Source organism: Hyperolius riggenbachi, chromosome 3, assembly GCF_040937935.1.
Source record: "Hyperolius riggenbachi isolate aHypRig1 chromosome 3, aHypRig1.pri, whole genome shotgun sequence".
Lineage (NCBI taxonomy): Eukaryota > Metazoa > Chordata > Amphibia > Anura > Hyperoliidae > Hyperolius > Hyperolius riggenbachi.
The window spans coordinates 41,989,715-42,013,031 of NC_090648.1; the positions used below are offsets into that span (position 1 = coordinate 41,989,715).

General features: G+C 46.1%; 5 non-coding genes across 5 annotated transcripts; 4 read left to right on the plus strand and 1 right to left on the minus strand.

Annotated features, from left to right (window-relative positions):
- The first annotated feature begins 515 nt into the window (after nucleotides 1-515).
- TRNAI-AAU (transfer RNA isoleucine (anticodon AAU)) lies at nucleotides 516-589 on the plus strand. Its single transcript has one exon. It is a non-coding gene; the product is annotated as a tRNA-Ile (tRNA).
- Nucleotides 590-6,478: 5,889 nt separating this feature from the next.
- Nucleotides 6,479-6,550, minus strand: TRNAW-CCA (transfer RNA tryptophan (anticodon CCA)). Its single transcript has one exon. It is a non-coding gene; the product is annotated as a tRNA-Trp (tRNA).
- Nucleotides 6,551-7,567: 1,017 nt separating this feature from the next.
- Nucleotides 7,568-7,638, plus strand: TRNAG-GCC (transfer RNA glycine (anticodon GCC)). Its single transcript has one exon. It is a non-coding gene; the product is annotated as a tRNA-Gly (tRNA).
- A 611-nt stretch (nucleotides 7,639-8,249) lies between these two features.
- Nucleotides 8,250-8,320, plus strand: TRNAG-GCC (transfer RNA glycine (anticodon GCC)). The gene has a single exon. It is a non-coding gene; the product is annotated as a tRNA-Gly (tRNA).
- A 3,552-nt stretch (nucleotides 8,321-11,872) lies between these two features.
- TRNAG-GCC (transfer RNA glycine (anticodon GCC)) lies at nucleotides 11,873-11,943 on the plus strand. Its single transcript has one exon. It is a non-coding gene; the product is annotated as a tRNA-Gly (tRNA).
- The last annotated feature ends 11,374 nt before the right edge of the window (nucleotides 11,944-23,317 follow it).

Sequence of the window (23,317 nt, forward strand, 5' to 3'; positions counted from 1 at the left end):
CAAAACAGAGACTCCATGCTGCTGTTCTACTGATACCGAACAGGACTTTGTGAATTGAAGCCATGATTTTTATTAAATTACCAAACTTCTACCACACCTGTGAAAATCTTTATGAATTTATGAATTGCCCTAAAAAAGTCTAAAATACCAAATAGTGTATTTTGCCGACCTGATTTTTTATTTTTTTTAATCGAACAGCCCGTTGTGAATTGAAGCCATTGAGGCTGAAGGTAAAAGACGGAGGGAGCTAGCTAGCTGTGTGATCATATGTCCTAACATCAGCTGCTTCCTTTTCAGCAGAAATCCTTGGCCAGTTGCTACTGAAAGTCCTGTATAGTCTCCTCTTCATAGGAAAGAACGTGCTGCTAGTCAGGGAGCTAAGCAGGACTTATAGAGAATGCTTATGAATGTTCAATAAAAACAATATATACTCGCATGGTTTTTTCACATTACCGTACTTCCACAAGCAAACAAAACTAAGCTGAGTTCGATTCACAGAAATGCTTGACATTGCTGGCCGGTTAGCTCAGTTGGTTAGAGCGTGGTGCTAATAACGCCAAGGTCGCGGGTTCGATCCCCGTACGGGCCATGTGCTTTTTTTTCCTGTATTGTGATATACTCTTACATCCTACATACTCTCTTCTCTCTATTTTTATCAGTTTTGCTACTCAACGTGAGAAAACAGATGGCTGACATGTTTTGTTCACAAGATACTTTCCTTCTTGGTTAAGAAAAAAAAAATCGTAATTGTTTGACGTGGCCCTGAGCTGAAAAATAAACGCATGAGTTCAACAACTGTATCTGTCACTTGCTGATGCAACAAGGGCAACGGGGTCACTGTACACACACTAGATTCTAGGCAGAGGTGGTTTTTCTCAGTCACCTCGACCGAGTTTCATTTAGCGGATGTACAATGCTTAAAGGTGGCCACTAACGATAGAATTTGCTAAATAATCATTTACGAAATATTCTTCCTATGAACATTCAGAAAAGATCGTTTGTGACCACTAATAGAAAAAAAAAAATCTCCTAACCAATCCGATCAGATTCATAAAATCGATCCCATCTAGTGACTTAGCAGCAGGTGCACCATCCGAATCGGATGGTCCATTCAATAATTATCGAATCGATTATTATTAAATGCAAATCAGTGCCGCCTCAAGCATTTGTCCTTAAGGGCTGGTTCAAACGGACGCTTGCGGAGCGTTTACCGCAAGCGTTCGGAACGTAGCAGTAAACACTCCCATTCAAGTGAATGGGAGCGTTTACACCGAGCTTTTGCGCGTGTTTGCACGATCGCGGCATTCGCGGTCCCGATTTTCGCGAGCGATTGAGCTGCCCCTGGAAGCGACATGTAGCTTCCAGGGGGCGGCCAACCGCGACAGCTAATGTCCCCCTAGGGGAATAAAAAACGCAACCGCATCGGAGCGCGACGCGAAGGCTACTAAAAGCCTGACCGCGCAACGCACCCAAACGCGACGCCACGCAGACGTCCGTCTGAACCAGCCCTATATTGGTCCAATCCAATCTCAATATATCGGTCAGACATGCTGGGAAACCTCAGGCCATCATGGTCGATTGGGTGCATGGCACTAGCGACGTGCGATATCAGGACGAGCGACTGACGCGACGGAGCCCCCCAGTGCTCCAACGTTGCCCACCCAAATGTAATAGTGCCCCCTATCCGGACATTTATACTTTACCTGTCCACTGTCACCCACTGCGGTGCCCATCCATCTTACGCTTCTGCATTCGCTCCCCACCCGTTGCCTGTGTTTGTGATGTCACACACTGAGGCGCTACACCTGCTATTGCTGGAATTCTGTTATGTCCCTACGTTTATTGCCTGATGAAGCGGGCTCGGCCTGCGAAACGCATTGCACTTTTGGGGTACTATATAAAAAAATGTGATTGCTACTTTTCAGACAGTCTTTCGTGTCTGCTTTATGGAGGTAAGCCCACCACTTCCTCCAAGCAAATTTTAAAGGTTTTATCCACTTTTATTCTGCTGGCACCTCTGTTCTCCTACTGCAAAATCGTGTCCACCCCTGGTGGAGGGGTGATTTACCCCTTTTTCTCATCTACAGAGAGCTACTTCTTAGCCCTGAGTGAGGACAGGTCTAATCTCCTCACCTGCCTATACAGTGGTTGCCTGTGTGGTAACCCACGTTTGTGAGTAGATTCTTCTCACTGATTTGCCTTACTTCGTTTATGTTTTAACATACTACACTATATTGGGCTCTCGGTTTCTCTACATTTTATCTTTAGAACAGTCGTTTCACATTAACATAAAGACTAGCGCATACCTCAGACACTCTGCATAACAAGGACAGAAGTGTGTCTGAGAAGTGTGTCCAGGTCAGCTGACACACTTCCAGCAGCCCCGCCCCTTCTGCAGGGGCTCTGAGAGCACAGAATGGGATCTGAGGACATCAAGAGACTGTGAGAAGAATGGAAGTCCAGCTGTTATTGAATAGACTCTCCTTCTATAGGAGAAGAGGTTTACCCCTAAACAGACCCATTATATATCCAAAAAAGGTGGACTAATTGGTTATCAACTAAATGCAAATATTAGGTAACGTTTTCCCCATTACCTCTGGGCAAAAGCTGTATAACAAAAGAGCAAGCAAATATAAGGGCTTGTTCAAGAAATAGGGGAGATTCACAAAGCAGCATTATGTTGTGACACATTGATTTACAGGACTTATTTTACATAACAGTGGGACTAGATGTGACAGGTTGGGGACGCATTTGCGGAGAATCTAGCATGTCAACTGCTTCACATCTCCCACAACCTCAGGTCAAAAGGATCCGATTACTTGACTAACCCAAGAGTCCAACTAAAAACCTTTGGATCCAGAGCTTTCTATCATGCTGCCGCTACCCTTTGGAACGCCTTGCCAAACCCAATCAAGACAGCTCCAACCCTGTCCATGATTATGCAAGTCAAAACTGAAAATCCACCTGTTCACTCTGGTATTTATGATCACATAACTGTTTCCCCTGTACAAATCACTATTTACTGATCTGCGACAAGCGCTTTGGGCCCTATAGGAGAAAAGCACATTACAAATGTTTAGTTGTTGTTTATGGTGGTCACGATAGGTTGGTAAGAGATCTGCTGGCTCAGAGCAGTTTACACTCATAACATGTGCCTAATGCAGTTGACCACTGGGAACCTACCTAAGTGTGGGTGCGTGGCAGGTGTGTTGAGGGAGGGAGTTCCAGAGGAGAGGATCCAGAGAATTCTTGTATGAGGAAGTTGGAAATGTTTACCATGGCAATCTAAGTCATCTTGACAACAGGCATGCCATACGACCGTAGAATTTTTGGTGAAAAAAATGGTATTATATGATGATTTCCAGTGACAATTGAGGAACTGTGGCTCTGCAGATATGCAACCCAGGTCCTCGTAAGCCGCATGTTCTGTCCTATGGACATGGGATGTTTGAGGACTTTCAATAGCAATATGCTGACGCTTACTCCCATCTGCAGAATGTCTCTCCATCGTGCAGCAACCCGATATATGTCCTGCTCCACCACTGAACCATGTAGTCGACTGATGTGTCTGCACATGCTTGTGCATTGCTTACGGCTTAAAGTATTAAGGCCCATACACACGGCATACATTTGTCTGTAGTTGTGAGGCAATGACAAACAGACAAGAGACAACAGGATATTTATGGCAGCGCCAATTCAAGATCTAGACTATCGTACCGACGTGACAACAGAAAGAGTGAAGACACAACGGAAGCTGTCTGCCACAGACTACGTATAGTAGTACTATGGTAGCGACTCTGCTGTCTGTAGAAGACTTTGGTACACACGACAGGATACAACCAGACTAAGTGACGGTTTGTGAAACAAAAGTCACAAGCGAATCACCAGTTGAATTGCTCAAACATGGCTGTGTCTGCAGACAGTCTGCTGACAAACTTTGTTTTTTGCAGTGTACACACAAACAAACCGTCTCACAAACCGTCACTCAGCGCGTGTTTGTACAGACATTTGTATGCCGTGTGTATGAGCTTTTAGAGCAGGGGTCCCCGAACTTATTCGGTCAAGGGCTGGGTCAACATACTTCAGACTGTTGGGGGGGGGGGGGGGGGGAACATACATACAATTATGTTGAAAAACATTACATTGAATCTAGGTATTGATTCCCCCAACCATGCCCGGAGGAGAACTCCCAGCAGCAGCCAGTCACGCGGTGCCAGAAGAACATCTTTGTGCACCAAACAGTAAAGCATACTCAAGTGACAACCTGCTGTTGTCACCTGATGCAGGATTGGAAGCCAGCGAATGACTGCTCACTGGTTTCTACAGTATGTGGATGGGTGGTGCCAGCACTGCTTTTCTATATGAGGGCCACTGATATTTAGGTGCAGTGGGCCACATCTATAAGTTATACATTTTGTGTTTGGGGGCAAGTGAAAAAGTCTCAGGTGGGAGAGGGGGGTGCATTTGGCCCGCGGGCCGTAGTTTGAGGACCACTGCTTTAGAGGCAGAGGATTAGCAGGATAGCCAGGCAACTGGAAATAAATATGGCAGCCTCCATACGCCTCTCACTTCAGCTGTCCATTCATAAACAATTTGTCCTGTGACTTAGACTATGATCTAGATATTTTCCCTTTATATGATTGAAAAAAGGAAATTAATTTGCATTTCATGTAATCATAGTGCCCTGTATATGGTCTTCAGGTCTGCCAGCTGGAGGTTATTACCTAAACATTGCAGTGAGTAGTAGTAGAAGGATGGTGCCCTCAAGGTGGAAAGTGTGCTGGAAGCAGTTGTGACTTGTGCTCCACACTTCACACCTCTCCATCCTACTCCTGCTGGATGTGACACCCATACCAGGACAAGAAAGGACCATGGGAACTATGCATTTGGCTCTTTCCCAGAGACTCAGTGAGGAATTAACAAATAGATGCCAATTGCTGTCTGCTGGTACCTTTATTTATTGTGCTGGGACAGTGAATAAGAAGTGTGTTCAGGGGTGAGATATAGTTATGGTGTCACCATAAGCATGCTGAAGGTGTCTGACTTATGCCTGTTGAACCTTTGATGTCTCAAGTACAAGTCTGAACTGCCCAGTGTCTTGAATTGAAATGACCTCCTTGGAGTCAGATAAAAACACAGCTGACTCAACCCCAAGACCAAAGCCCCACGCATACAACTTGTACACTGGTGGATGTGAGGGCTTGTGAAATCTGCAGAGGACTCCTGAAGGCGTGAAATTTGAATGGGGAACAGTGGTGGGATGAGGGGACATAGCGAGGACTGGGAAGGCTCTATGGCAGACTTGCCCATACTTTTTTGGCTTGCGAGTTACTTAGAAAATTAAGAATTGAAAATGATCTACCAGGTAGACTAGTAGTGAGGAAAGTGCTAAGTGAAGATGGCTTCATGATTGGCCCAAGTGAGAGCAGAACGATTTGCAGGACATGTGCTGCCCCGGAGGTATCGGAACCACTCACAGGAAAGAGTGTGGCTGCCTCTGAAAAGTGACGGCTGCAATTTTTAAGGAGCCTGGATACTGTACCAGTAATTTGTCCAGCCTGGCTATGCAGCCCTAAGATATTCTTAACCCTGTAGTCCACCAAATGTGCAACTGCTTGTACTTCACCTCCAATGGGAGGACAGAGCTGGTCCTGTGCAGCAGAGAATGTACCAGGGCATGCTGGGCCATTTCTAGGTCAATTTCTGATATAGTAAACCAGTTTTTCTAGTCCTTTGGATTTTACTATAGCAAGGATATACTTTAATACAGGTAGTCCTCGGTTAACGAACGAGATAGGGACTGTAGGTTCGTTCTGAACCTGAATCTGTTCTTAAGTTGGACCATTGTGCCATCTCTGTCCCCTGTACCTTCTCTGTGCCTCCAGTGTCCCCCTCTGTGTCATCTCTGCCCGCTGTACCTGCTTATACAAGTTTAATAGTAATTTTTCTTTAATTTTTTTTAAATCAATTTTCTTAAAACCTAGTCCAATTTGCAAATTTTTTCTTTTGACTTGTTCACATGGAAACACAGAATCCATGCCATTCGTATCGGGGGGTCGTTTGTAAGTCGGGCGTTCGTAAGTCAGGGACTACCTGTAATGCCAAGATTGAGGTTTCGACCTCAGTTCATTCTTTTGTATTAGTTCTTTTTATGTCTATGTTGCACCCTAATTCAATTTTTTAAACATTTTTGTCATTTACACCAGTGTAAAAATAAGTGCTGTACAGTACAATGGGGAAAAAAAAAAACCTTTGACAAATGTTATTGTATTGCTGACCATTGCCTATCTTTGCTCTTCCGGCAGATTTTATCCCATTCTTGTTAAAATAGTACGAATGATCCATTAATGTTCATTTTAAAAATAAAGATCCTACTTTGTACAGACGATTTTAAATTTGAGTACATTTCGAAACTCAAAGACAATAAGAAAACGTTTCCATAGGTTGTCATTGAAAAGAAATATAAAAAAGAAACAATTGACCCCGACGTGATTTGAACACGCAACCTTCTGATCTGGAGTCAGACGCGCTACCGTTGCGCCACGAGGTCCTTGGCTTGCCTGAGTGTTGCCTTTCTCTATTTCCCACATGGTGTGTCATGCTTGTGCATTACAACAAGCTGCTACATGCAGTCCCCTCCCTATTGAACTGGTGACAAAGGCATTCCTTTGGCATAATGTTTAACTCCTTCTTGGCATCTAATGCAGATTAACAGAGACACCATAAACCAGCCGTTAGGCTTGCTTTCTATTCTGTTTATTTTCTGTTTACACCAAGCATTTTTTTGTGTGTTTCAGAATGACTTTAACCCAAACAGAAAGTGGAAAACGAAATTTAAAGTGAACCCAAGGAGGAAATAAACTGATTAGCTAAACATTTGTATTAATCCTCCTACTTCTAAAAATGAGTTTGTTTGTTTTTTTAGATAATCCATGGTTTTACTTTATATTTAAACATTTACAAATTAGATTGAATGTTTTGTTGGCTCTGCTCAGTAGTAGCTTATTAAAGGGAAGATCCATGGAGTTGTTTACAAAAAAATAAAAATACTAATCCACTTACCTGGGGCTTCCTCCAGCCCGTGGCAGGCTTCTTCTCCGGTGGCTCACTCGACCTGGCCAGGCCGGCTTCCTGGTCGGGCTTCTCCTTGCTCTCCAACGTGCGTCTCACGCGGTCGCACTGACGTCATCGGGCTTCCTACGGACTGTACTGCGCCTGCGCAGAACAGCCTGGAGGACGTTCAATGAAGTCAGCGCGACCACGTGAGACGCACGTTGGAGCACACAAGAGCCCGACCTGAAAGCCGTCCTGGCTAGGTCGGGTGAGCCACCGGAAAAGACTGGGAGCCTCCGGAGCGGCGTTGAGGGCACGTCCTGCCTGCCACCAGCTGGAGGAAGCCCCAGGTAAGTGGATTAGTATTTTTATTTCTCCGTGAACCCTCCCTTTAAGTGTCCCTAAATAAAAATACAAAAAAGTAAAATTATCTATTGCAGAAAGAATATAACTATACACAGCACACAGCTAAGACTGCAATTTTCAGCACTGAGAGCTTTACCACATCATGTAAGCATTGGTGGTTCAGTGGTAGAATTCTCGCCTGCCACGCGGGAGGCCCGGGTTCGATTCCCGGCCAATGCAAGCTCGAAACTTTTAATGTCTCTTCTACAAGTTCCTGAGGACTGGGAAGATTTTCCTTGGTCCACTAGTTGAGGAACCAATGAGAATCCCTCTGGGGAGGGAATTGTCGATTGCAAACCAATTGTAGCCTGCTTCTGCTGGGGCTCTGGGATTGGTGCACACAGCGTTTTTTTTCAGTGCAGGGACCAGAGCAGTGCTGCCAGGGGCACAAAGAACCTGAATGGTGGGTGGCAGATGAGTATTGTGCAAATCTACGCACTGAGTAACCTAGCGACAAGGGACATTGATTCTGCCTCCATCGCCATTCGCTTCGTCCAGTGAATCCGGAAAAGTCAAACGGGACCCAAACTTGCATTCCGTTCACTGAAATGAACCTATTCAAAAATGGACTAAGGTGAATGGATCCTATTCATTTGCAAAAACACTTATGGTAAACTGAAGAGAAACATCTGAGCTGAGCCAAGTTGTTTTACGAATATCCCACAATTACCATTGTGCCAAATACCCAAGGGAAAAAGTTAAATTATCTACTGCCTAGAGTACAACCATACAAATAACACCGCTAAGCCTATACCATCTTCAGCACTGAGAGTAAAGTCCACAACAAGTAAGCATTGGTGGTTCAGTGGTAGAATTCTCGCCTGCCACGCGGGAGGCCCGGGTTCGATTCCCGGCCAATGCAAGCTCAAAACTTTTTCATGTCCTGTGTCATGTCATTCACTGAATGTAATGTTTAATCAAATTCAGAATAGATTATATTTTGCGTAGTAATCGTTTACGATTGAGGGGGATCAACTTCAGACAAGATAGTTGTAACAAAATAGAATCCATGGGAGAAAAAGAAAGTCTGGCCCTATAGTTTATTACAGCAGATTAAGTTGCAAGAACTTGTACAAAACGTTGCTGTGCAAAAAGGCAAATGTGCAATACAAACTGACATGCATGAGAGAATCCTATCTCAAATAGATCCAAATGGTGGGAGGTGGCAGCTGTGGGCGCCGCTGGTGCACGGCCTTACGACCGTTTCGCTAGGCTAAACGCCAAGCTTCTTCTGAGGTGGGGTGTGCACACTATTTGAGATAGGATTCTCTCATGCATGTCAGTTTGTATTGCACATTTGCCTTTTTGCACAGCAACGTTTTGTACAAGTTCTTGCATCTTAATCTGCTGTAATAAACTATAGGGCCAGACTTTCTTTTTCTCCCATGGACTTTGTTGCAATGTTTGCTTTAGTCTTGAGCACATAGTTCTTTAACCTGGATGGTGAAGCACAGATTATTTTTTAACCCAGTGAACCCCGAGTGCCTGCCTGTTCTCCCTATACTTGTAACAAAATAGAAGATGATGCTACAGCAAAGGTGACACTACCCTAAAGAGCTTACAATCTGCTCTATAATTTTACCAAAGGTAATAGAAATGACCAGATATTTAAACCCATACAAAAAGTTTTGTATGAAGAGCTAGCAATCCACATGGATACAATGGATTCCCAGTTTACCACTTGTCCTATCTGGTATAAAACAAGTTTGCCTAACCACTTCAGGACCACAGGCTTACACCCCCCTAGTGACCAGGCCATTTTTCACAAAACAAGGCTGTGCAGCTTTGTCAGCGTGCTGCACAGCCATAACACTTACCACAAATAAATTTTTCCTCCTTTTCTCGTCCTTAATAGGACACTGTTTAGGACAGGCATGGGCAAACTCGGCCCTCCAGCTGTTATGGAACTACAAGTCCCACAATGCATTTGCCTTTATGAGTCATGACTGTGGCTGTCAGACTCCTGCAATGCATTGTGGGACTTGTAGTTCCTTAACAGCTGGAGGGCCAAGTTTGCCCATGCCTGGTTTAGGAGGTCTCTGATCGCTGCTGCGATCTTTTTGGTTTTTTTTTACCCTCCCTCCTTCCTCGTCCTAAACTAGCCCTGGATGCCGATCCATCTTCTTCCTCGCCTCTCATAGGCATCAGCCTATGAGAGGGCTTTATTCCCGAGCCGCTCTGAGGCACAGCCGAGTGTCCCCCGTATAGTGCTGCTGGAGATGGCAGCGCTGTACAAATGTAAACAAAGGGGTTTATAGTCCCCTTTCGGGTAAAAACAAACAGTCTGCTAGCGTGATCTAGCAGGCTGATCACGGAGCTCTGCTCTGTGACATGGCAGGAAACAATCACACATACGCGCAATCGTTCCCTGCTAAACTGCAGCTCCCGGACTTGACAGCAATCTGCATTAGGCGGTCCTGGGGCTGCCAGCTTGCGACCGCCAATTAGCGTTGGGCGGTCGTAAGGTGGTTAAAACAGAAGGTATTTGGGATAATTCAGGTTGGAGTGAGCATATGTCTGCCACGATGCATCACTGCTGAATATGTAAATTATAGTTTGTTGTCCCTAGGAGCTCTGGTTCACCATGAGCTTGCTGGGTAGTCTGTAACTCCTATCTGGTATGGAGAGGAATAATGAGGGGATTAAACATGGCGGCAGCCAGGCCCTAGGCATCTACCCAAGCTCCCTGTGGATGATCTGGCTTAGAACATGCACATTTTATCTAGGTCCTCTGGCCATCATGTCATGGCAATGTAAGAATCTGTGAGGTTCTTGCAATGTAAAATCCTCATTCATTTAGAACCAAAGTATCAGCAGTAGGGATGGCCCAGCTTAGGAGAACTCATGGAGAAGCATGTGATCAGTCTGATCAGCTGATAGATTTGTAAGGTCCTGATCATGTGTTAAACCAGAAAATCATCACTGCCAATCAGGACCTTACAAATCTATCAGCTGATCAAACTGATGACATGCTTCTCCATGAGTTCTCCTAATCAGGGTCATCCCTAAGCAGCAGAAGTCTATATTAAGAGTTCTCCCTGAAGACATATTCTCAGCTAGTTCTAATCTGCAAATTGTTCTTTCCGGGTATCATATCACCTCGGGTACTTTTTAAGAAGTGTTACCCTGAATACAGATATATGACAGTATTATTTTCTATGTGGTCAGATTGTAATTCAACAGGCTGTTATTGTTTATATTACGATTATTATACAACGTTAGTTTATAATCAGGAAAAGCGCTTGACACCTGAGCCCATATGCAATTCACTTTTTCACTTGAGTTTTCTCCTCGGAGATAATTTTTATCTTCGATTTCAAATAACGTCTCAGCACTTTTCAACTAAAAAAGTACCAAAACGTAGGTGAAAAAGGATTATCAAAATTATCTTGAGTGTTTTCTTGCTTACTGGTTGCTTAAAAGGAATTTTATTGACAAGTTTAAAATGCTGCAGTCCATTCAGGTACTCCATGCCGCTGGTACCACTACTCGGATCTGCTGCACACAAACGCCCGTACAGCAATCCCAGAGTCATATTAGAGGAATCAGGCTCCCATTGGTTTGCAAAAGACTAATGGGAATCCTTCCTGAGCACCAGGTAAGAAACACTTCAACAAAGGTGTCAGAGTGAAACACTCTAAAAAGAGTTTAAAAAGGTGATGGTGGACTTACCTCCACCAGATTTTGTAGAAAATCAGACAAAAATTGGATTTATTTGACTACTCCACAGTGCAACACGTTTCACAGGTATTACCCGCTTCATCGGGCAAAATAGAGAGCAACTGGAAAGAATGTAATTTAAACCTAGCGCTTTTTGTCTCTTCTACAAGTTCCTGAGGACTGGGAAGATTTTCCTTGGTCCACTAGTTGAGGAACCAATGAGAATCCTCCCTGGGGAGGGAATTGTCGATTGCAAACCAATTGTAGCCTGCTTCTGCTGGGGCTCTGGGATCGGTGCACACAGCGTTTTTTTCAGTGCAGGGACCAGAGCAGTGCTGCCAGCGGCACGGAGAACCTGAATGGTGGGTGGCAGATGAGTATTGTGCAAATCTACACACTGAGTAGCCTAGTGACAAGGGACAAGGATTCTGCCTCCATCGCCATTCGCTTCCTCCAGTGAATCCGGAAAAGTCAAGCGGGACCCAAACTTGCATTCCGGTTACTGAAATGAACCTATTCAAAAATGGACTAAGGTGAACGGATCCTATTCCTTTGCAAAAACACTTATGGTGAACTGAAGAGAAACATCTGAGCTGAGCCAAGTTGTTTTACGAATATCCCACAATTACCATTGTGTCAAATACCCAAGGGAAAAGTAAAATGATCTACTGCAGAAAGAAGAGTACAACCATACAAATCACACAGCTAAGACTGTGGCATCTTCAGCACTGAGAGCAAAAGCCACAACAAGCAAGCATTGGTGGTTCAGTGGTAGAATTCTCGCCTGCCACGCGGGAGGCCCGGGTTCGATTCCCGGCCAATGCAAGCTCAAAACTTTTTCATGTCCTGTGTCATGTCAATCACTGAATGTAATGTTTGATCAGATTCAGAATAGATTATATTTTGCGTAGTAATCGTTAACGATTGAGGTGATCAACTTCAGACAAGATAGTTGTAACAAAATAAAAGATTAGGCCACAGCAAAGGTGACACTACCCTAAAGAGCTTACAATCTGCTCTATAATTTTACCAATGGTAATAGAAATGACCAGATATTTAAACCTATACAAAAAAGAGTTTTGTATGAAGAGCTGGCAATCCACATGGATACAATGGATTCCCAGTTTACCACTTGACCTATATTGTATAAAACAAGTTTGCCTTCTTAACCACCTCTGGACCACAGGCTTACACCCCCCAGTGACTAGGCAATTTTTCCCAAAACAAGGCTGTGCAGCTTTATCAGCGTGCTGCACAGCCATAACACTTACCACATAAATGAATATGTCCTCCTTTTCTTGTCCTTAATAGGACACTGTTTAGGACAGGCACGGGCAAACTCGGCCCTCCAGCTGTTATGGAACTACAAGTCCCACAACGCATCTGCCTTTATGAGTCATGACTGTGGCTGTCAGACACCTGCAATGCATTGTGGGACTTGTAGTTCCTTAACAGCTGGAGGGCCAAGTTTGCCCATGCCTGGTTTAGGAGGTCTCTGATCGCTGCTGCGATCTTTTTGTTTTGTTTTTTACCCTCCCTCCTTCCTCGTCCTAAATTAGCCCTGGACGCTGATCCGTCCTCTTCCCCGCTTCTCATAGGCATTAGCCTATGAGAGAGCTTTATTCCCGAGCCCCTCTGAGGGACAGCCGAGTGTCCCCTGTACAGTGCTGCTGGAGATGGCAGCGCTGTACAAATGTAAACAAAGGGGTTTTAGTCCCCTTTCGGGTAAAAACAGTCTGCTAGCATGATTTAGCAGGCTGATCATGGAGCTCTGCTCTGTGATGTGGCAGGGAACGATCACGCATGCGCGCAATCGTTTCCTGCTTAACTGCAGTTCCAGCAGTTTGACAGCAAACGGCGTTAGGCTGTCCTGGGGCTGCCACCTTGTGACCGCCAATTGGCTAAGGTGGTTAAAACAGAAGGTATTTGCGATAATTCAGGCTGGAGTGAGCATATGTCTCCCACGATGCAGCACTGCTGAATATGCAAATTATAGTTTGTTGTCCCTAGGAGCTCTGGTTCACCATGAGCTTGCTGGATAGTCTGTAACTCCTATCTGGTATGGAGAGGAATAATTTAAAACCATTAAAACCAATACTGGTAAGTACATGGAGCCATACTACACATATCTACTTCATCACCCCACTGTCACAGTGATGGTTACTCTCAAAAATGATCGCCCAGCCAAAGCCTATGCAGATCACATTGGTCCACCAACCACTGTCTGACATCTGTGGGCCCACCACCAGCGCACACCGCGAGGCCTCCACTCACACACTCCTAGATGGCCATCAAATACTATGCACAAAGTTGCTAAATCCAGGCTATTCAACACATGGCTTCTTCTCCAAAAGACTGCGACTTTCCTTAATGTCCATGCAAGGTGTCTCTAATGCGCAGTAGTATGTTGCTAATATATATATAGTATTACTGTTGGATCTTCCCTCAATCCGCTAAAAAGCAACCCCCTGCATGATGCATGGATGTCAGTATGCCCCTCTTATGAAGCAAAGTCCTCTATTGACAGCAAAGCAACTCTGGCAAACAAGCAGCTTATAGCAAGTGTGACTGTGGGAAGCTTCAGTTGGCACTTACGCTACCGGCATCCAACGCTAATCTTCACGGGGGAGCTCCGCTCAGGGCGCATCTCAAGATTCCATTACGCTTTGAAAAAGCCCCGTAGGCAGGGCGAAACGCGTCAGCGGGAGGGTCCTGGTTAAGTCATGTGAGCCCTCACGAAGTGGAACCAACAGCGTACATTCGCGGATCTCCGGGGGAAGAGTTGTGTGACGCACCGTCTTCAAGCTGCGGGGTGACGAGTACGTCGGGCGAGCTTCATGAGATGCGCCCTGAGCGGAGCTCCCCCGTGAAGATTAGTGGTGGATGCCGGTAGAGCGTAAGTGCCAACGAAAGCTTCCCACAGTCACACTTGCTATAAGCTGCTTGTTTGCCAGAGTTGCTTTGCTGTCAATAGAGGACTTTGCTTCATAAGAGGGGCATACTGACATCCATGCATCATGCAGGGGGTTGCTTTTTAGCGGATTGAGGGAAGATCCAACAGTAATACTATATATATATTAGCAACATACTACTGCGCATTAGAGACACCTTGCATGGACATTAAGGAAAGTCGCAGTCTTTTGGAGAAGAAGCCATGTGTTGAATAGCCTGGATTTAGCAACTTTGTGCATAGTATTTGATGGCCATCTAGGAGTGTGTGAGTGGAGGCCTCGCGGTGTGCGCTGGTGGTGGGCCCACAGATGTCAGACAGTGGTTGGTGGACCAATGTGATCTGCATAGGCTTTGGCTGGGCGATCGTTTTTGAGAGTAACCATCACTGTGACAGTGGGGTGATGAAGTAGATATGTGTAGTATGGCTCCATGTACTTACCAGTATTGGTTTTAATGGTTTTAAAGGGGAGGGTTCCGTTTGACATTTGCTGGGATTTTTGTATGTCATCAATAAAGTATATTTTGTTACAGCACGTGAAGAGAGGAAGGTTAGTCTTTGTTGTGGTCACAGTAGGGAGAACCAAATGAATCAGCAGTAGGGATGGCCCTGCTTAGGAGAACTCATGGAGAAGCATGTAATCAGTTTGATCAGCTGATAGATTTGTAAGGTTCTGATTTGCTGGTCCTGATCATGTGTTAAACTAGGAAGTCATCACTGCCAATCAGGACCTTACAAATCTATCAGCTGATCAAACTGATCACATGCTTCTCCAGGAGCACTCCTAATCAGGGTCATCCCTAAGCAGCAGAAGTCTATATGAAGCGGTCTCCCTGAAGACATATTCTAGTGAAACATCTTACTTGATAGGAGGGTCAGCTAGTACTAATCTGCAAGTTGTTCAGTCCGGGAGGCACCAGGAACCATTCCAGGACCTTCACATCATGCAGAGGGACAACATGAAATAGCAGGGAACAGGTCACCGGCACTCCAGATATACTCTTGGGTTCCTGACAAGCGTAGTGGATGGGACGTCAATCATAGAAGCTAATAGAAAGCTCATAATGTAGATGACAACTATCATCCACCCACAGTGGGATGTGACTAATGAATACTTGTTAAGTCTGAGAGTTTTCTGTATATAAGATGTACCCATAGTTTAATAGTCAGCTTACTTTAGCTTATTTATGTTAAGCTTAGCTTACATTTGCTTATTTGTGCTTACTTATGATTGCAACGCTAGCTTCCGTTACTTTTCTGTTACTTCAAGCTATGCAATCATATTCGGATTTCCTGATTTGCTGTAACCAAGATAACTGCTGAATGAACACTGGTTGATGCAAATAAATTCCTAACTGCTCCAAGCGTCTCATGGTCTGGGTATATCTGTTAAAAGCAGTGGGAACTCCCAACTAATAGAGACGGGGTATGATCATCGATGCTGAAAGATAATTAGAACAAAGGCCCAAACAAAAATCACAGGCAACAGAATCAGTTCAAACTAGATAGAACTCAGCAGTACTTTGCCCCGTGTCAGCAGGGGCTATGTGGCAATTTGCAACACACCAGAGCACCAGATGTGAGCTAGTGTTGCAGCAAAAGGTGCCCTCTATGCTGTGCTCACACAAAAAGCAAGATAGGATGTTCAAAAATCAAGGACGAATCAGGCTCCAGCCATGGATTGTTTTAATTATCCAGTTGCACATCAATACACAAAACTTGCAAAGATGTACAGCAACAAGACATTACATTTTGGCATGTGAAGCCTGCGTTGGCGAGGTGAATAGAAGAGGTGGATGCGACGGCACAAGGTGGACCTTTAGGAAGACCAAAATGGAGGAAACGGGGTGTGAACTGAGATTCATATGTATATACAGGTGATCTGTAAGGGAAACTATGCGCATGCGCTGTATGCCCTTTCTGCTTACCCGTGGCCGCACATAGCAGGCTGCTGCGTCATTATGCATGGCCAGGGGCATTGATAGTCCCACAGATCAGTGGTACGTGCCTCTTATCTAGTCGGAGGTGCCCCGGATGTCACCCAGGCAGAGTAGAGGCACCACAGGACCCAGCATGGCGCCATACAGTACCCAGCATGCCCCACAGAGGGACCACAGCAACCAGCATGGCACTACACAGCAACCAGCATGGCACCATACAGTACCCAGTACAGTACCCAGCATGCCCTACAGAAGAACCACAGCAACCAGCATGGCAGGACACAGCACCCTGCACAGCACCACAGTACCCAGCATGGCATTAGCATAGCACCTAGCATGGCACTAGAACACACAGCAATGGGGGTATGCTGGGTGCTATGGTGTCTCTATGTGGGCATATTGGGTGATGTGATGCCTTTATGGGGACATGCATGGAGCTGTGATTGTTCTATGGAGACATGCTTGGAGTTGTGGTGCCTCAATGGGAGGTCCGTGGGAGCATGGGAGGGAGTCCACTAGAAGGTCAGGGAATTATATGGGGGACTGGCAGCAGGCTAGCACACTGCCTATTTATGTGATATGCTGCATTTTTTTTTTAATAAAGGGATGGGGCTTCAGCCAACATTTTGCTGGGCTGACCTGCTTAGACCACTGTTAAGTTCATGCAATGTTGGCTCCACCCATGACCACACCCACCTTCCAGTGTATGGCCACACCCACTTTTCATCTGGAGTGCCCAGAAGTGCCCCATATCTCTTAGTATCCTAGTAACGCCCCTGGCCAGGGGGAAGCAGAAAGGACATACTGCGCATGCACGGCTCAGTATGGCCTAGTGCACAGCAGAGCGGTTCGGCTGCGGTTTGCGACCCGCTTGCGGGTGCGGATCCGCTAGGGTAATGTATTTCAATGGGCTGGTGCACACCAGAGTGGGAGGCGTTTTTGAAACGCATACTCCCGGACTGCTGCAGATTTTGGATTGCGGAGGCGTTTCTGCCTCAATGTTAAGTATAGGAAAAACGCAAACCACTCTGAATAACAGCACTTCAGAGCGGTTTTGCAGGCGTTTTTTGTTACAGTAGCTGTTCAGTAACAGCTTTACTGTAACAATACATGAAATCTACTACACCAAAAACGCTTCCCAAAACCGCAAAATGCTAGCTGAAACGCTACAGAAAAAGAAGAAAAAGCGTTTCAAAATCTGCTAGCATTTTGCGGATCTGCAAGCGGGTTTTGGTGTACACCAGGCCTATGTCCAGATTACAAGCCAAGAGAGTCATCTGACTTGCGAGAAGACCGGGATGGATTACAGGAGAACCGAGGCTGACGAAGGAGTACGGAAGGCATGGTAAGTATTACACTTTGTTTTAATACGTCCTTCAGTTCCGCTTTAAAGGGAAGGTTCAGGGAGGGTGGGTAAAAAATAAAAATCAATTTCCACTTACCTGGGGCTTCCTTTAGCCCGTGGCAGGCAGGAGGTGCCCTCGCCGCCGCTCCGCAGGCTCCCGGTGGTCTCCGGTGGCCGACCCGACCTGGCCAGGCCGGCTGCCAGGTCGGGCTCTTCTGCGGTCCAAGGCCCGGAACTTCTGCGTCCCACGCCGGCGCGCTGACGTCATCGGACGTCCGCCGGGCTGTGCTGCGCAGGCGCAGAACTACGTGACGTAGGCGTGACAAAAATAAAATCTTCTATGAACTCACCATACTCCTAACGGAATACCTTGGGGTGTCTTCTTTCTAAAATGGGGTCATTTGTGGGGTTCCTATACTGCCCTGGCATTTTAGGGGCCCTAAACCGTGAGGAGTAGTCTTGAAACCAAATGTCGCAAAATGACCTGTGAAATCCTAAAGGTACTCATTGGACTTTGGGCCCCTTAGCGCACTTAGGGTGCAAGAAAGTGCCACACATGTGGTACCGCTGTACTCAGGAGAAGTAGTATAATGTGTTTTGGGGTGTATTTTTACACATACAGATGCTAGGTGGGAGAAATATCTCTGTAAATGACAATTATTTGATTTTTTTTACACACAATTGTCCATTTACAGAGAGATTTCTCCCACCCAGCATGGGTATGTATAAAAATACACCTCAAAACACATTATACTACTTCTTCTGAGTACGGCGATACCACATGTGTGACACTTTTTTGCAACCTAGGTGCGCTAAGGGGCCTAACGTCCTATTCACAGGTCATTTTGAGGCATTTGGATTCTAGACTGCTCCTCACGGTTTAGGGCCCCTAAAATGCCAGGACAGTATAGGAATCCCACAAATTACCCCATTTTAGAAGGAAGACACCCCAAGGTATTCCATTAGGAGGATGGTGAGTTCATAGAAGATTTTTTTTTTTTGTCACAAGTTAGCGGAAATTGATTTTAATTGTTTTTTTTCACAAAGTGTCATTTTCTGCTAACTTGTGACAAAAATAAAATCTTCTATGAACTCACCATACTCCTAACGGAATACCTTGGGGTGTCTTCTTTCTAAAATGGGGTCATTTGTGGGGTTCCTATACTGCCCTGGCATTTTAGGGGCCCTAAACCGTGAGGAGTAGTCTTGAAACCAAATGTCGCAAAATGACCTGTGAAATCCTAAAGGTACTCATTGGACTTTGGGCCCCTTAGCGCACTTAGGGTGCAAGAAAGTGCCACACATGTGGTACCGCTGTACTCAGGAGAAGTAGTATAATGTGTTTTGGGGTGTATTTTTACACATACAGATGCTAGGTGGGAGAAATATCTCTGTAAATGACAATTATTTGATTTTTTTTACACACAATTGTCCATTTACAGAGAGATTTCTCCCACCCAGCATGGGTATGTATAAAAATACACCTCAAAACACATTATACTACTTCTTCTGAGTACGGCGATACCACATGTGTGACACTTTTTTGCAACCTAGGTGCGCTAAGGGGCCTAACGTCCTATACACAGGTCATTTTGAGGCATTTGGATTCTAGACTACTCCTCACGGTTTAGGGCCCCTAAAATGCCAGGGCAGTATAGGAACCCCACAAGTGACCCCATTTTAGAATGAAGACACCCCAAGGTATTCCGTTAGGGGTATGGTGAGTTCATAGAAGATTTTTTTTTTGTCACAAGTTAGCGGAAAATGACACTTTGTGAAAAAAAAACCAATACATATCAATTTCCGCTAACTTGTGACAAAAAATAAAATCTTCTATGAACTCACCATACTCCTAATGGAATACCTTGGGGTGTCTTCTTTCTAGAATGGGGTCATTTGTGGGGTTCCAATACTGCCCTGGCATTTTAGGGGCCCTAAACCGTGAGTAGTCGTCTTGAACCCAAATGTCTCAAAATGACCTGTGAAATCCTAAAGGTACTCATTGGACTTTGGGCCCCTTAGCACAGTTAGGCTGCAAAAAAGTGTCACACATGTGGTATCGCCGTACTCAGAAGAAGTAGTATAATGTGTTTTGTGGTGTATTTTTACATATAACCATGCTGGGTGGGAGAAATATCTCTGTAAATGACACATTTTTGATTTTTTTTACACACAATTGTCCATTTACAGAGAGATTTCTCCCACCCAGCATGGGTATGTGTAAAAATACACCACAAAACACATTATACTACTTCTCCTGAGTATGGCGATACTACATGTGTGACACTTTTTTGCAGCCTAGGTGCGCTAAGGGGCCCAACGTCCTATTCACAGGTCATTTTGAGGCATTTGTTTTCTAGACTACTCCCCACGGTTTAGGGCCCCTAAAATGCCAGGGCAGTATAGGAACCCCACAAGTGACCCCATTTTAGAAAGACGACACCCCAAGGTATTCCGTTAGGGGTATGGTGAGTTCATAGAAGATTTTATTTTTTGTCACAAGTTAGTGAAAAATGACACTTTGTGAAAAAAAACAATAAAAATCCAATTTCCGCTAACTTTTGACAAAAAATAAAATCTTCTATGAACTCATCATACACCTAACAGAATACCTTGGGGTGTCTTCTTTCTAAAATGGGGTCACTTGTGGGGTTCCTATACTGCCCTGGCATTTTACGGGCCCAAAACTGTGAGTAGTCTGGAAACCAAATTTCTCAAAATGACTGTTCAGGGGTATAAGCATCTGCAAATTTTGATGACAGGTGGTCTATGAGAGGGCAAATTTTGTGGAAACGGTCATAAGCAGGGTGGCCTCTTAGATGACAGGATGTATTGGGCCTGATCTGATGGATAGGAGTGCTAGGGGGGTGACAGGAGGTGATTGATGGGTGTCTCAGGGGGCGGTTAGAGGGGAAAATAGATGCAATCAATGCACTGGGGAGGTGATCGGAAGGGGGTCTGAGGGGGATCTGAGGGTTTGGCCGAGTGATCAGGAGCCCACACGGGGCAAATTAGGGCCTGATCTGATGGGTAGGTGTGCTAGGGGGTGACAGGAGGTGATTTATGGGTGTCTCAAGGTGTGATTAGAGGGGGGAAATAGATGCAAGCAATGCACTAGCGAGGTGATCAGGGCTGGGGTCTGAGGGCGTTCTGAGGTGTGGGCGGGTGATTGGGTGCCCGCAAGGGGCAGATTAGGGTCTAATCTGATGGGTAACAGTGACAGGTGGTGATAGGGGGTGATTGATGGGTAATTAGTGGGTGTTTAGAGGAGAGAAGAGATGTAAACACTGCACTTGGGAGGTGATCTGATGTCGGATCTGCGGGCGATCTATTGGTGTGGGTGGGTGATCAGATTGCCCGCAAGGGGCAGGTTAGGGGCTGATTGATGGGTGGCAGTGACAGGGGGTGATTGATGGGTGGCAGTGACAGGGGATGATTGACAGGTGATCAGTGGGTTATTACAGGGAAGAACGGATGTAAATAATGCACTGGCGAATCGATAAGGGGGGGGTTGAGGGCAATCTGAGTGTGTGGGCGGGCGATTGGGTGCCCGCAAGGGTCTAATCTGATGGGTAACAGTGACAGGTGGTGATAGGGGGTGATTGATGGGTGATTGATGGGTAATTAGTGGGTGTTTAGAGGAGAGAATAGATGTAAACGATGGATTTGGGAGGTGATCTGATGTCGGATCTGCGGGCGATCTATTGGTGTGGGTGGGTGATCAGATTGCCCGCAAGGGGCAGGTTAGGGGCTGATTGATGGGTGGCAGTGACAGGGGGTGATTGACAGGTGATTGACAGGTGATTGACAGTTGATCAGGGGGGATAGATGCATACAGTACGCAGGGGGGGGGGAGGGTCTGGGGGGGTCTGGGGAGAATCTGAGGGGTGGGGGGGTGATCAGGAGGGAGCAGGGGGCAGTTTAGGGACTAAAAAAAAAAATAGCGTTGACAGATAGTGACAGGGAGTGATTGATGGGTGATTAGGGGGGTGATTGTGTGCAAATGGTGGTCTGGGGGGTGGGCAGGGGGGGGTCTGAGGGGTACTGTGGGCGATCAGGGGGCAGATCAGTGTGTTTGGGTGCAGACTAGGGTGGCTGCAGCCTGCCCTGGTGGTCCCTCGGACACTGGGACCACCAGGGCAGGAGGCAGCCTGTATAATACACTTTGTATACATTACAAAGTGTATTATACACTTTGTAGCGGCGATCGCGGGGTTAACAACCCGCCGGCGCTTCCGATTGGCCGGCGGGTTGACGTCGCGGGTGGGCGGAGCCTATTGCCGGTGGATGCGCGCGCATCCCAGCGCGCGATCCCCGGCCAGAGAGTGCCCCAGGACCTGACGCCAATCTGCGTTACGTGGTCCTGGGGCTGCCACTTTGCCGCCGCCAATATGAAGTAGGCGGTCGGCAAGTGGTTAAAGACGTAAATAGTATGGTACTTGGTTACCATTCTGTTTATGCCTTGATAAAGGGGAGCAGCTGTGGCCCCGAAACGTCACGTTGGTTGAATGAATGGACAGCTGACGCTTGATGAGCTAATGGAGTGAGGACCTTCCGAAATTCTATTGCTTGCCACTTTGGTCCTGTACCTCACAATCCTGCATGGTGTGCAACTCTCTGTATGAAATGGTGCACGAAGCAGTGCTTTTCGGCGTTGCTAGATTTGGGCGCAGCCGGTGCCACCATAGGCTACAATAGGAATCAAAACTGAGCGGCGCTCAGTGAGTAACGCCGGCGCTGTCAGAAGACGGAGCCGGGGTTGCTTAAAAAAACACAATAATTTGGCCTCCAGCAATCGCTGGAAGCTGAATTATATCATTTCCCCACTATCCATGGCGGCCTGGAGGGGGAATAGTAATCAACATGACCCGAGCTTGTTCAGAAGCAGGACCAGCCATATAACGGCTGTAGTCTACCGGCGCCGATTTCAAATGCATGCCTACTGCTGCCTGCTGGGTCCCCTAAAGTAGACTAGCACCATGATCAAATCCGCCAGATATCAATGCCAAAAATATAGCCACTCTAACCCACGTCCCCCAAATTAACAATATATTACCTCCATTAACAAGCTTTTTTTACCACTCACACTCCCACCCACTCCATCTAATTAGCACTTTAGCCTAATTCACCCTATATGAAGTATTGCTACAGCACCCCTCCCTTTCCCCCATAAGTGCTGCCTCCCCCCATTAGAAGTGAATCCGGCATTCCAACTCTCCTCATGATGAGCGAAAGTGAAGTTGAACGAACCCCTGGCTATGGTGGTCAGTACCAGAACCATTAGAACATGTGTCGTGTCGAGACAGTACTCCCCTCGAGCTGTTATACCGCCGGCTCTGCGCACGCACATAGCATTTCTGCACATGTGCAGAAAGGCTATGGGCAAGCCATCCGCGGCTTGTCGAGCTTTCCTTTCTCCACATGCCAGCAGCAGAGACAAGCTGTGTGGTGTCCGAGGACGCCGACCAGCCACGTGGTGACCCCCCCAGAGCCTTACGCCAGCTGCCTGGTCACTAGGCACATGTACATATTGATTGTCAATTCATACTGCTTGGTTTAGAAAACCAGATAGGATGAATTGTCAATCAATATCTACATGTGTCACTCTAGACATCCAATTTGGGCAGCATGATATTTTGACATATATATCCAGTGGCGTAGCAATAGGGGGTGCAGAGGTAGCGACCGCATCAGAGCCCTTAGGCCAAAGTGCCCACCCTCAACCACAGCATTAGCTCTCTATTGGTCCAGTGCCGTAATAATTGCTTCTATAGGTGCTTGGATTAGTAGTAATTATCAGGGCTGTTCAAATCCGGATCCGGGAGACCTCCGGATAGTTCTATGTGGATATCTCCCAGGGGGGGGGGGTCAATCTTACCTGTCTGACGTCTTCTTCGGTCCGTCCCTCGGCACCTCCCACGTTGCGGTCCAAGCTGCGGTCACGTGATTACAAACACTTCCTCC